At 37.7% G+C, this 15,524-nt stretch overlaps 1 long non-coding RNA gene across 1 annotated transcript; it reads right to left on the bottom strand.

Moving 5' to 3' along the window:
- Positions 1 to 12,730: 12,730 nt before the first annotated feature.
- LOC137853030 (uncharacterized) lies at positions 12,731 to 13,652 on the bottom strand. The gene is made up of 2 exons (XR_011094173.1): positions 13,515 to 13,652; positions 12,731 to 13,000 (listed from the first exon to the last, which is right to left on the bottom strand). It is a non-coding gene; the product is annotated as an uncharacterized lncRNA (long non-coding RNA).
- Positions 13,653 to 15,524: the final 1,872 nt, after the last annotated feature.

A 15,524-nucleotide genomic window follows, 5' to 3' on the forward strand; every position in this document is an offset into this window, starting at 1 on the left:
TCCTGTCACTACACTCCCTGACAAAGAGTTCCTCCATACCGTTTCTGTAGCTCCCCTTTACATCCTTCACATCAGTTTGGAAATGAATAAAATAAAATAAAATAAAATAAAATAAAATAAAATAAAATAAAATAAAATAAAATAAAATAAAATAAAATAAAATAAAATAAAATAAAATAAAATAAAATAAAATAAAATAAAATAAAATAAAATAAAATAAAATGACATATATCTTCTGAAGGAGCGAGGGATGAGCTTACTCTGAAAAAGATAACTTTCAGATTTGTTCTATCATCATTTGGAAAAGAAAAACAGGATCCAGTGACTTTGCAAATATACACAGATGGGAAAAAATTACCAAATGATCTGTCAAGATTGGAGCACAGGCATATTTGTTCCAAGATATGAAGCAAATTTTCCTTCAGAAGTTTCAGCAATGGTGTTTGAAATATTTCACTGACTTGGTTTGGATGTTTGATTTGTTTTTGAAGAAGCTCCACTATCAGTTCTGTAGTTTCACCTTCATTGAAATAAGTGTATATAGTGAAAATAATATTATGGTAAAATGGTAAGCTGGACATAGATGTAACAGGGGCTACTACTTCCACAAATAATAATACTAAAAAAAAATGTTCAGGTCTTATTGCTAACTTTCAAGAAGTGATGTACTTCCTGTTTAAAGGGAGAGCAGTCTTTAGAGGGTCAGGTGGGAGGAAAGGAGCTTAAAAAGTCCAGACCTTAGTCATCTACAAGGTTAAACTTTGCTTGGGAAGGTGTGCAAGAGCATTCTTTCTGGAAAAAAAAAGCCAATTTATCATTGAAAGGTACATCCTGCTTACTGTGAACAGCTGGAAATTTCACCTTCCAAATTTCTTGGTCTTAATGCTGAGTATGGCCTTGATTTATCCCTTTGACATCTCCCTGAAACATTTAGTATTTTGCTATCAGTGCCAAGTTTCCAATTTAAGAAGAGAGAGGCATTTAGTAGAGTGAGATATGCAAAGAGAATGTTCTGGGGAGCCTTTTGGAACAAAATTCTACTCTGCAAATGCCTGCAGTTGAGGGGGCTGCTTAATGACCATAGAAATCCCTTCCAAAGCCTCTGTTCCTTATTAGCCTCTTATTTGTTATCAACAGTTTGTACAAAAAGCTGACTTCAGTGGAGTTATATTGATTCACATCACTTGGCCCAAAAGAGAAGAAGACTTTTTGCTAATTAAGAATTTTTTCATCTGTTTTAAGTGTGATTTCCAGAGTTACTGATTCCTCCAGACTTAAAGAAAATGAAGAAAACAGGAGGAAAACAAAAACAAACAAACAAACAACAACAACAACAAAAAGACATTTCTGTCCCAAGTTTTTACACTCGAAGAACACTAATATACAGCATTTGGTACACCATGTAGTTTCAGTACATTTTACAAAAGTATGTTTGAGTTTATTATTGAGAAATTATAGACACAAATTGAAGTCTGATTTTCAAGAAAGGACCATAAATTTTCATTATTGCCTAATCATCTTCTCTCCTTCATCCTTCTCAAAACCTTCTCCAGCTTCCAAACAATCTCCACCACCTAAAAAAATGGTCCCTTTCATCTTCTGCCTCTAAAGCAGCATTCTATATCTTTGCATCATGCATAATCCTTTTATTTTCAAATTTATACTCATGTAATTTGAAATTCATTTATTTCCTTGTTTACTGTGAACACTGCAACGACAGCAGTTTTGCAATATTTCATGATGCTGAGACTGAACACATTGCCTTTCAGCATCTCCTGTTGATGTCATGAAATGTATTATCAGTAAAATCAACTCCAGGCGGTTAGGCTGCAGCACTTTTTGTGAAAGTCAATACATAAACAGATTACATTCAAAATATTTTTTCTATTACGAGTTGTGAGATATCACATAAACTTTTCTTGGTAAAGAGTTTTTGTCTTGCAATTCCCTTAAAGCTTGACTCAATAAATTGACCATCTTTAGAACAACTGGCACTTCCTACAAAGAATTTAGTGTTCAAAACTGACACTTTTTTGGTTTAGATGGCATCAGTTATTCATTAAGTAACCAAAATTCATACTCCTTAAAGGTGGTTGCTTTCTGTGCAGTTTCCCATAGGCTCTTTCTATCTTCCTTTTTCACATTCTTGTTGATCTCTGATTGTCTTGAGGGCAGTGCAGTACATGGTTACATCAATCCTAGCACACCAAGCATTGCCAGGACTCAGTCTCTGGCCCAGAGGACCAACAACCCAGACTGCCAAGGTCAATATAATTAAATTTGCAGTTTCCAAATGTGTAACAGCATTGGAAGTGCTGACTTAGAACTCAGCCCTGGAGCTGCTGTGGCACGTAGTGGTCAGACAGGGCCAAAACCTTAGAAGGACCCATCTATCAGTTTCACAGGTAACTCCTAGGGCCCAATATGTACCCTGGTACTTTTCAATTTTCTAGCAGGGACATGGCCAGTGAATGAAAGGAATTTTAATACCATTGATCAAATATTTGCCATTCGTGTTTTATCCTTCCATATTGGGCTAACTCTTAGAGAAAGCATTGACTGCCCAGAGAAGGAGGCTGAACCAATTTAAGAACAGCAGTTTTCAACAGCTTAAATAAATGTGCACGGGATGCAATTTCACAAGAGAGGAGGTAAGAACAGAATCCAGACATAAAATTCATCCAGTGCTGTTCCGTTTTATGGTGATGTGTACTTTTTTGTTTCCATTAATTATTTCCCCTGGGAGTTTTTAATCTCTCCTACTGAAATACTTCAATAAAAGTTAAATTAAAAAAGGATTTGAGGGACAGCTATTAAAATTGGAATTTTCACTGTCTCAGTGTAAGGATTTAGTTGCTTTCTTGGTTTGCTCCTCATTTTTCTTTGTTATAGAAACTTAAATGCCCACCCAGTAAGCCATATTACATTATAAACTGCCTGAGTATGGAAAATGCAGTTTCGCTCAAATGATGCATGCCAGCCAACTGCCCAAAACAGCCACCTCATCAGTTACTTACAAAGGGATTAGGAACTTGAGAGCAAGACTATGGTCCAGTGAATAAAGGGGTAAACAAGAAATAATCAAACCTAGACAATTTCAGTCTCTGCCTCTGACTCACTCTGAGGTTTTAGACAAGTCACTTAACCTCTTTTCACTTCAGTTCCTTCATCTGTAAAGTGGAAATAATGCTGTCTTTGTAAAGTATGTGGAAACGCATGGGTAAAAACATGTCAGCACAATCACCGTAGCAGTTACTGATTGAATACAATGCCACTGGATCCTAGTACTGCAACATATACATTCTTCCATGAACACTACAAACAAACACAAAGTTCACAAGTCAGTTTGGACAAGAAAAAGGAACCAACAGAGGAATTTACATACAGTTGGTTTTCTTCCAACATACAGTATACTGATATAAACTGATAAATTTTCAGATATAGTCATTAGTTTGTGTTCCAAAACTAAACTTCCTCTTTTCAGTGTATTTCTCACCACCTTTACAAATGACATGTAAAAGTAGATAATATTGAGTATACAAAACCATACAAATAAGAATCACAGAATCACAGAATCGCAGAATTGCAGAATGGCTTGGGTTAAAAGGGACCTCACTTTTTTTTTCCTCTTTTCTTTTTAATAAAAGACATCGAGACCCCAAAAGAATCTAAACATCTTGGCAGTGAAAACACTGCATTTTGGCAAAGGAGGCTCCATTCCCATCCCCACCACCTTCCCATTTTATTTATTTATTAACTTACTTACTTATTTATTAAGTTTGAGATGACAGTTGAATTTAGGCCACACATGTTCTAGATCTGCCCTTGGGCCATGAGGCTGCTAATAATTCAGAGGCTGGCCAGTCACTCCTGTGGAAGTATAAAGTCCAACCAGAATACAACAGTATTGTCAAACATGTTAGGCATTTTCAAATAAAAATTATTATTGAATTAAACAGTCTTTTCTGACAATAAAAGTATAGCTTTGCTTGGTGGGGGAGAGGGAGGGAGGGAATGTCTATAACTAATCAGTGTGGTCAATTAAAAGATCAGTGGAGCATCATCAAAGCAGTAATGTATTCATTGACAAATATAAGTCTATGTGAATGTTTTCACACATGTACCTATTAGTATATAAAAGAAATTAGCCAACTTACAATGCCAGTACCATGGCTTCATCTTCCTTGTTGCCACAGACTCATGCACTGTATTGTTTCCTAATATGATCTTGTTTTCCCTGATTTGCCTTCAATTAGAGAAGGGAAAACATTTGCAGGTTTGTATAAAGTTATTTTTGGCTAATGTTTTCTGAAAAGTGTCAACTTGATCACAGTAATTTCAACACAAAACTGCTGATCTTTCATACTTTCTTTCTACTGATCTTTTCACACTGCTTCCATTTGTAAATATATTTCATTTTTGAAAATTTCAAAAATTCATCTAAAGAAAATATTATTTTGGATCACAAGGAGCAAACACAATATAAAGTGTAAAAAGTCAATTCTATTTCACTAACAAAACTGAAAACTTTCTTTTTGAACTCACAAGGTCTTATTTCTTTTTTTATTGAGTAAGAAAAACAAAAAGTCATTTATGCTTGCAGCTTCATGTCCCACACATTCATTATCTCCTTTAGAAGACGTGATCTCTCTTTCAGATTTTGGGGATTCTCTTCCATTTTACCTTTTACCTTGGAGGACTGTTGATAACTAATTTCATCTACAATTGTAAATGTAACTATCATCCCTCTGCAGACTATTAAAAGACTGTTCTACCTTAATACTGTAGACCTGTCTTGTTCATTTTTAAAGACAATCTCGTCTGTCTGACCACTTAGCTGATTTTAAATCAACAGGTCTATATAACAGGTCTATAAAGACCCATCAGCATTTTTCTGCAGACCTTCATTGTTACATCCTTTTCTCTGAACTGCCATGGGTACTTTCACCCTATGTTATCTTACACTGAGCATAAACAGAGCATCATCTTCAAAGTGAACCTCTCTAGTACTCACATTTATATCACTGTCACATGTTGCAGCTTCTTCCTGCATGAATATTTAACTCTTTTGTATCCAAACTCCCACCATAGTTCAAATACTACAGACCGTTCCTACAACCTTGGAATAAAGCTATCTTCTACACCTTATTAGTAATCATGCTTGGTAATAATTTCTACTAGTTCTCACATCTCTCTCTGAATAACTTTCTCAGCTCTGCCATCTTCTGCATTGAACATCAGGTATTTACCATCTCTCTACAGGCTCTTTATAACTTAGTTCAATTGTTACAATTATCTCTTATTCAGTTTCAAGAAGCTGACTACAATCACCCCATCAGCCATTTTCAAACTTTTTTTTTCTTTTTTTTTTTCTTTTTTTTTTTTCCTGTATTATGCATTACACTCTTAGGAAAACTCTGAATCATCTGAGAAACTCCTTCATTATTTTCCTCCAGATTGCTCCTAAAGTCTTTCCTTTAATGTGTCATTGGGCTTATGATACACTAAAGCTGCAATTTATCACACTGAATAACTCTCATATGTGGTGATTAATTTTAGCTTTATTTTGCATCCCTGGTATTCTGCAAAGACAATAAGTAGCAAATATAAGCTGAGTATATGTTCATAATTAATAAACCAACAATTCCACACCCATCGTTTATATACCTCTAGTGATGTAACATGCAGAAAGCTAGCAGGAGGCAGATGTAGTCTTTTGCATTCAGTTGCAAAATTGCATTCCAAATTTGACAGAGGTCTGTTGAGAATTGCAGATGTACATGGTTAGCTTCTGTCCCCAGCCTTGTAAAACAACATCAGATGTTGCCAGACTATAGATGTTCAATAACTAGTATTCTCTGGTATACTCCCAGTTTAAAAGTGGTGTCACAATTGGTTTAGCTCTTCTTGACACTTTGTATGCTCATGCTTTTATAGAGATGTATTTGAGGAAAAAAATAAAAATAAAAAAAAAATAGAGCATGCAGCAAATTCTAAAACTGTCCAAAAAATATGGATTTATTTTCTATGCACTGCTTGTACAGCAGAGACCTGTAACAGTGGCCAGAAAAGGCAGTGCGATGCTGCTCCTGAACATGGATGTGACTAATTTGTGACAGTTTTGTAGTGCTTTCCTTTTCTGTGAGCAGTATATATTCTTTATTGTTCCCTTTGAGTCTTTATATCAGAGTTAGCCTTCAGCAACAGAGCAACAGAGTCTACTTTAAAGAAAGAAAAGGCTGAAATTACAACTGCAAAAAAATGTTTCCTGTTTATCTGGAAAAAAACTGGCAGAAAAGTGGCATTGCTTCAGAAGACAGGGCCTCCTGGAGTGGTCGAGGTAGCTAGCAAAAACTGTAGATAAGAGTCTCCAAAAGAAAGATAACAGTGGACAATAAACCTTGAAGCATCAACTGGACGAAAGAAGAATTTGGTGAATTTGTTAATATTAATCAATCTAACAGGGGGCAAGGGGCTTAACTTCTATGTGAGAAGGACAAAAAATGTAAGGCACTTTGCTAGCAGTGTGGTAATCTTGAGATGCAAAGTCAAAGTAATGACAACAAGAAGTGATGCAAAAAGTTACTTTAAAAGGGTTATTATAGCACTGTTTGACAAAGCCTAAGTTATGTTTAACAGGGTTTATAAATATATATGAATATATTTATAAATATATATATTATAATATATATATTAATATATAAAAATATAAAAATATAAAATATAAATATATATTTATATTTATATAAATATATATATAAATATATATGAATATATTATAAATATAAATATATATCGTCTGTAAGCTAGATCCATCAACACAGTCTCTGTCATTTTCCATCAACTTTCTCCAGAAATACGGAAGTTTCTTCCGTAGTTATTCATAAAAAAAAGTTCAACTGATGACAAAATTGGGAAAACAAGAGTATATTTCCAAACAATTAGTAAATCTTTAAAGGTGACAGTATAATAATAATAATAATAATAATAATAATAATAATAATAATAATAATAATAATAATAATAATAATAATAATAATAATCCATACCACACCCAAAAGTTAAATCCATCTTGTAGAAATTTACTTTGGAAAAAGTCAGGAAAATTCTGTGGCAAAACAAGAAGGCAATTAACTTTTGTTTTGGAAAATGCAAAGACATATTCTTTCAAAATATCAGTAATCCAGAAATCTGCCCTAAAATCCTGACAATTTCATTTTGAGAAATCAGTGTTTTAATTCTCTCATGTATATACATTTTTTTCATAACTAACATCACAGCATCATATTCATCTACCCGTTCAGCCTTACCCTATCCACAGCCAATGTAGATATTTGACTGACATCAAAATAGTAATAATCACTTTGAAGTCAGATGGCCAAGGGCAATGATTGTGGGAAATCTGCAACACATACCTCAGAAGAGGAGGAAGGCAAGGCAATTTAAATAAATTAGAATCCATGGAGAAGAGGAATGCTGTCACCATAGCAAAAAGTCCTTTTTTGCTCTCCTAAGGTCTCATGCCCTGGCTTCAGTTTGTGCAAACAGTAACACATATCTGTACTTACCTGAAACAACACTGCATTATGAAAAGTCCACAAATCCATTACAATTGGTCCTTGTGCCTGTTGCAGCTGGAGGGTGAAAATCACATTTAACACTCATAGGCAGCAACAAAATGACCACCCTGGGCAATTCTCCAGTTAAAACTAATCTCCATAAACATAATGATTCAGTTCTGCTTCCCTGCTTTACAGGTAACAATATAATATTCTTCAAAGATAGGAGAGAAAAGAAGGGAAGGGGAAGGGGAAAAAGGGGAAGGGGAAAAAGGGGAAGAGGAAAAAGGGGAAGGGGAAGGGGAAGGGGAAGGGGAAGGGGAAGGGGAAGGGGAAGGGGAAGGGGAAGGGGAAGGATGAATGATTTCTCCAACAGAAGAACATGCAAAATTTCCTCAACCTAAACCAAATCTCTGGATTTCCACTCATTTTTCACTTCTGGATGGTGTGATGAGCTCTGTTGCAGTCCACAAGCATATCACAGTGGACTTTTCCCAGAGACATGCCTCTGGGCGATACAGCAGGATCATTCTTTAAATAGGGACATCCAAAATGAAGCCTATTTCGTATCCTCCCTTGTGGACCAGTGTAGAAGAAAAACTCCTGCCAACAACAAATTAGTGACTTTTAATGACAAACAAGTAACTATGAGTTCCATTGCATTAGTTCCAATTTTTGCTGTCTACATGTAGGCTTTTAATATGCCAGTCCAAGAAGCACAAAAAATACAAACGGATTCTTATAACCTGACAACTAACAGGTAAAGATGGGTCCTTCCAGACATCTCAAATATAGCATGGCTCTCTAGTAACTTCAGGCACTGATGCAACTTGCCATGCAACCGTCATCCATTCTGATAGCACTGGCAAGGACTCAAGGACTCAATTTGATCTTTACTTCATTGCTGAAAAATATTAAATTTTCTCCGATTCTATTTTTAGCATACCCAGGGGCTATTTTTCCAGATTCCCATGCCTAAAATTAAATTCACCTACCTAACACACCAATATCATCCCTGGTATTGATATAACATGGCATAAAGAAGATATTAAACAATGTGATTTCCAACAATATGGCTCACTTCTGCTAGTGTTACTTATGTCAGCTGGCAGAAGCATGTAACAGCTAAAGAACAGGGGGCTTTGGTGGGATGTGGGAAAAATGTTTACTTGCTTTAACTTGTCCAAAACTACCTGTGAATTTTGACAACTGAAGATTTGGCAGCCTAGATTCAGATGCCTCTGAAAGGTCTGTTTGCTTTTTTGTGTAGCTTTTGTCTTCCTAGAAACAGTCACTAAAGACAGCTCCATTTAAATTCCACATTGTCATCAACCTAAACAGAGCTTAGTGCATATCTCTAAGGTAGAGGTAAGTAGAGGAGAAAAGGGACGAAAAAGGAGAAGGGAACAGAGAGAAAAAAATAGCCCCTACATTTCCACTTTCATCTTCTGAGCCAGTTGTTTTGGAAAAAATACTAATGGTGAGGTGTGAAAACATGTAAAGGAAACTGGGAAAAACAACACAAACAACATCAGTTCAGTAAGATGTAGTGTGGTTCTCAACAGCACCAGAGGTGAAGGGGATGAAATATTTTTTAAAATTTTTAAAGAGTGATGAAGAGTCTGTCCATTCCCAGGAAGTATAATGAGATATTTACAACTACATCTCATCTGCGGAAATCAGAGAAGCCAAATATATTTGTATAGGAGTCACTACATTGTAAATAGCTTATCCTGTATATTTGGCACATAAATATATGAATGTATGTGCATTTATAACCTTTAAATTTGACAGAGTCTTTTTCTAAGGAATAAGAAATTGGTTTGCTCATCAGTGGGTGTACAGGTATTTGTCTCTGTGCCTAGAGGACTCACCAAGCATCTGTGGATTGGTCTTTTCTATGCTGATCTGCCATGCTTCTTACTGGCAAAAACAATACTACAGATTATTTAGCAAGCTACAATCCCTGCCTGTGAACAACAGAATTTTATTTAGTCATTCATTCTGGAGATATAATTTAAAAGGACAAATTAAACTATATTCTAGAATTTATTTACAAGTAATTGTTGTAGTTAGTGTTTCTTCTTATCCCAAAGGCGTTTTAAGCTAAGGTCTTCCTTCATTCAGCTGTCCCTTTTCTCTGTCTTTAGAAGGCAAAAGAAACTCTTTCTTCTGTCTCCTTATGGATTGGTGTCCAAATAACCCAGGGTCTACAGGATGACTCAGGGAGCTTTAAGTTATGCCTCTGCCTTGTGGTTTCTTCCCTCTGTGAGAAAAGTTCTGAGACAACCAAGGAGCTGACCACAATATACTCTGTATTGCCACTGTAACATAGCAAGAGGCACCCTCTAACTTTTAAATCATCCCAGCATATACATGGCTCCCCATGTCTGCCTGGATTCATCAGTTAGATTAGTCAACTTTAAAGAAGCTTATAAAAAGAGTTGATCAGCTTCATTTGGACTTGTGATTAACAGGGACACTTAAGAGTGAAAAACACTGCAAGCATATTCTATCAAAGCAGGAGATCAAGATCTGGATAACAAAGTCAGAAACAAGATAAGAACTAGCATAATGCAATTCTTGGGTTACATTTAACAAATGCAGCTCTTCCTTACCTAGCCAGGTGACTCTTCATGAGGAGATCTACGATGTCTCTCTACCACCAATGCCAATGGACCCCTTACTTTCTGTCTTTCAGGTGTTATCACACATAGCTGAACCCATTTCATACACACAGAAATACATATTCAAGACTTTCTCTTGAAAATTTTGAATCTTTTCTTGAAAGAGTAGCTGTTCCTCACATCCAGCCTTCTGTGGGAGAAAAACTATACTACAGCTCCTTGATCATCTTTCAGTCCAGGCTCACTAGGGACAGAGTCACCTTTTTTGTGATCATAGTTCATTAGCCTTTCAACTTCTCATTTTTTCCCTCCCTCTTCTGACTAAGAAGGAAGATGACTATAAGACAGTCCTCTTTAATATCTTTCTCGATGATCTGGATGAGGGCATTGAGTGCACCCTCAGTAAGTTCGCAGATGACACCAAGTTAGGTGCATGTGTCGATCTGCTCGAGGGTAGGAAGGCTCTGCAGGAGGATCTGGATAGGCTGCACCGATGGGCTGAGGTCAACTGCATGAAGTTCAACAAGGCCAAGTGCTGGGTCCTGCACCTGGGGTGCAATAACCCCAAGCAGAGCTACAGGCTGGGAGATGAGTAGTTGGAAAGCTGCCAGGCGGAGAAGGACCTGGCAGTACTGGTGGATAGTCAGATGAATATGAGCCAGCAGTGTGCTCAGGTGGCCAATAAGGGCAACAGCATCCTGGCTTGTATAAGAAGCAGTGTGGCCAGCAGGTCTAGGGAAGCGATTGTCCCCCTGTACTCGGCTCTGGTGAGGCCGCATCTCAAGTACTGTGTTCAGTTTTGGGCCCCTCACTACAAGGACATCGAGGTGCTTGAGAGAGTCCAGAGAAGGGTGCCGAAGCTGGTGAGGGGTCTGGAGAACAAGTCTTACAAGGAGAGGCTGAGGGAGCTGGGTTTGTTCAGCCTGGAGAAAAGGAGTCTAAGGGGCGACCTTATCACTCTTCATAAGTACATTAAAGGAGGCTGTAGAGAGGTGGGGGTTGGTCTATTCTCCCATGTGCCTCATAGCCATGGACAAGGGGGAATGGACTAAAGTTGCTCCAGGGGAGTTTTAGGTTGGATGTTGGAAGAACTTCTTTACTGAGAGGGTTGTAAGGCATTGGAATGGGCTGCCCAAGAAGTGGTGGTGTCACCATCCTTGGAGTCTTTAAAAGACGTTTAGATGTTGAATTTAGCGATATGGTTTAGTGGAAGACTTGTTAGTGTTAGGTCAGAGGTGGGACTCGATGATCTTGAGGACTCTTCCAACCTAGACAATTCTGTGATTCTGTGATAAGACTGACTAGACAGACAAGGTAATATTCCTTACAGTAAAACTCCTTTGCATTAGGAAAAAAAAAAATACATAAAAGTTATAAACAGCCACCCAGAGTGTTCAGAATTTCATGAAAGCACGGCATTCTTATTACACTCCATTGGCTTCTAGCAGTGACTAAATGCGATATAGCCATAATACAGATTCTGTACTTAACGAGGATGTATAAGGCAGTGGTGCACACTCCTCCCTCAAAGGTGCTGTCAGCTCTGTCAGAATTCATCAGTTCAGCTGAGCAGGTTGCTAGTCTTGTTATAGAAATCAGGGGCCTTAATGGGATCTCCACTGCCTTCTATTCATGCTGCTTGGAGAGGCAGTAAACCTGGAGGCAGTCCAGCTCTACAGTTAAGGCCACCGTTGTTGGTTCCAGCCAGAGGTGCTTAGGAACAAGTGCTGGATTTAGCATTTTTGCAGCTATAGCTATTTCTGTTGGTATAGAAAATAAGCTCCTGGCTGCTCATCTCTGCCTGTTTCCACCCTTTCCATGCCTGTCTTCAAGGTGACAAAGTGCAGGGCAATGAGATGAAATCACTACACCATTCCAGAATGTGGCCTCAAAGTTGTTTATGAATATTGCAGATTAGCAGTACCTCACTTTTCTCTTTTGTCTCTGACCCCATTTCTAGCCATTCCTTTTGGGTCAGGCAGTGAATCCCATATACTTCAACAATGGAAAGTGCAGACTGATAATCCCACTTATCCAGGCTCAGCTCAATGTGGGGTCTTGACTCTTCTCTGGAAACTGCTGAAAATCAGTAAAAATGGCCTATGGTCACTCATTGGTGGCAGCAGAACAGAACACTAAGGGAGTACACTGTGTGCACTGAAAATACCACGTTCAGGGTGTGGGGGAGAAAATATAATCTAGGTAAATAGTACTGCACAATGTAGTACCCAAATGGGATGACACATGGTTGTAATCTTACTTCTGGCACTCCCAGAGTTTTCAACGATTAGCCTTTCAACATTAATTCTTTCTTTTCTGCAGCCATGTTGTGTGGGAGAAATAATAGTAGAAAAATAACTGCTATAAAATATTGAAATTGAGAAAGATTTTAATGTCATTCTACACACACAGGTGCAAGATTCCAGATTCCAAAAGGATACATCTTAAGAAGAAATTTCACAAAATAGGTGCATTCTCTGAATGTGATTCTGTGCCATTCTCCCTCTTGGAGATGATATCAATCTTTCAGATTAACTGCTACTCATTCAGCCGTATCCTCAAAAGGATTGTGGTTCTCTTCATAAATGATTCAGGCAGCAACAGTATACGAAGTTAAATCCTTGATGAGGAAGGAGCAGCTACTTGATCATTTAGATTAAATGGATGCCTCTTGCTCTCTATTACTCAGCAGTGCTCGTGGTCTCCATACAGGGGACTGGAAGACAAGTCTCAAGTGAGTGTTGCAGCTCACCTGCTCGTTTTGACCACAATAGGCTGAGAACCACCAAATTTTAACAAAGAGACTGGTTTGACCTAGAGGGGGAAAAATCAGCAGTTGGTGATGAAAGTAAAGCGTATGTGTGACTAGATAATTTTTGCCCATCTACCTTTAAAACTTGAGACTAAGACTGCAAAGTGAAACTGTTTATATCTCCTTTGGTCCCAGATCCACACTGCACACATGAGAAAGAGAAACTGAGATATGTTACACAGAAAAGCAATAAGAAAATACAGAAGTGACAAGGAAAAAAAAGCAGGGTGAAGACTGAAACAGCAGGGGACTATAACCCAAGATCACTTGCTGCTGGGCTCTGAAGGAGAACAGAATGATCTGCTGACAGCAGAAAGAAAAACTAAAATTTACACCAGAACCAGGAAAGGTAGTGACTACAGGCTTCATTGTAAGAATTGACAGGTCTGTCACCCAAAGTGTTGCAGCCAAAGATGTATGATATCTGCCATGAGCAAAAGGTATGAGATATGTGCTTGAGGCAAGAACAAAGACTGATAGGAAGTGGAGGTGAGGAAGGCACAGAAAAAAACTAACCTAGTTGCCCTTCACATTGGAACAAATGATCCTGCCAGATTCATGTTGAAACAAAAGCAAGAATAGCTACTCCCACTAGAAATGAGACCCAAAGCAAGATGATCTGTATGGTAACCTTCCATGTCCTTGACAGGGAGAGTGCTTGGGATCAACAAGAAAGAGAGGATTAACAGGTGAATTAATGTAATGTTATTTGCAACTGAGAACATTTTCAGGTGTGCAGTCCTTGGGGGGTATTAATGAAAAACTGGCTCTTGACACAGTGATTTCAACCACAGTATCTGACTAACATCAATACCAGGATAAAGTTTCACGTAATATAAAGTAAATAAAGTGGGGACAAGAACTTTTAAGAGAGAGTTGTGAAATTCATGCCATCTGTCAATACACAAAAAGAGGAAAGTGTAACAGATACAGAAATACTATGTATTAGTTAAAGCCCATGAGCAGAAGGAGGGGAAAAACAAGAGAAGAGAAAAATACACATGTTGAAGGAAGTGGCAGAGTCATTAAGGCAAAATAGTATGATATAATTATAAAAGAAAGGTATAAAGTCAGGAGGAAATGTAAATGCCTTTAGTCTACACATAAAACCAAATGGAGGCATTAGAATCTGGTAAAAAACATGCAAGCAAATACCGTAAGACTCACAAAAACACAAGTATTAGTCATAACTTACATTAATATATTAAGTGCTTATGTTATCACAGAAGAGCAGAAGTAAAAGCAAAGATAGACATAGATGATGCAAATGTATTGCAGCAGTTAGTAGAGTAACAAGAAGAGTTAATCAGAATGAAGCATAATCTATGAGCTAAAGAGGTTTAAAAAAAAAAAAATGAAGGGGAAAAAAAAGAGACATAACTGTATCACTAGTCAATCGGGTAAAGGCACTGGCTGACATACAGATCTGGCCATTTCTATAAGCTAAGGAGGAACAAAGAAACAGACTCTTACCAGCGTGAGTAAAGTTTCAGATGCAAAAAGGGATTTGGGCTATGGTGGAAATATGAGTTAGCAGTATCAGAATGGAACAATAAGTTATTTAAGAAGATGCAACAGTATTTTCATGCTCCTGGGATTCTGAACAAGAATCTAACTTCTAAGATGTTAACTTCTTTAGGACTTGATCAAACTTCTGCAATTAAAGATTTTCATGGGGAAAGGGCTTTAGCTAAACTGAAACGTGAAAGGTTAGAAGGACTTTTCAACTAGTGAACTGCAGAAAAGCACTGTTTGTGGAGATGTATATTCTCAGATAGAGTCATAAGACCTCTATATAAGGAAAGAGTGTAAGAAAAGCTGGGAAAACTCAAGTAGGAAATGATGGTGAATAGTTAGATCATTCAGCCAAAAATCTACAACAAACTTATATGTTTCTAGACACATAAAGCAAGCAACAAGATGGAAGAAACAGCAAATCCTACTTTAAATAAAGATCTATTAGTCACACTGGAAATTTAGAGGAAAAGCAACTGGTGGACCACTATTCCACAGGGATGTGAAACACAAAGAAAAACTGCTGGATAGGTAAGTGTAGCTGTACATTTAAAGCCTTAATCTGAAGACCAGGTTAACAGATTGGTACCTACGATACAGCAAAACCCCTATTGAATGACATTTTAGACGCAACTCTCTGCAACTCCCTGAGCAGGGGAAGCAGGGAGGGACGTGCCAGCCTCTGCTCCCTGGTCACTGATGGCAGGACATGAGGGAATGGCAAAAAGCTGCACCAGAGGAGGGTCAGACTGGGCGTTAGGGAAAATTTCTGTATTGTGAGGGTGGTCAAACACTGCAACAGGCTTCCTGGAGAGGTGGTTGATGCTCCATGCCTGTCAGTGTTCAAGAGGGTTTTGGACAATGCCCTCAATAGCATGCTGTAACTTTTAGTTAGCCCTGAAGTGGTCAGGCAGTTGGACTCAATGGTCTTTGAGAGCCCTTCCAAGTGAACTAATCTATTACATTCTAAGAGGAATTCAGTAATGGGACTGTGTGCTGGCTGGCTGGTAA

The sequence above is a fragment of the Anas acuta genome, chromosome 3 (genome assembly GCF_963932015.1).
Source record: "Anas acuta chromosome 3, bAnaAcu1.1, whole genome shotgun sequence".
Taxonomy (NCBI): domain Eukaryota; kingdom Metazoa; phylum Chordata; class Aves; order Anseriformes; family Anatidae; genus Anas; species Anas acuta.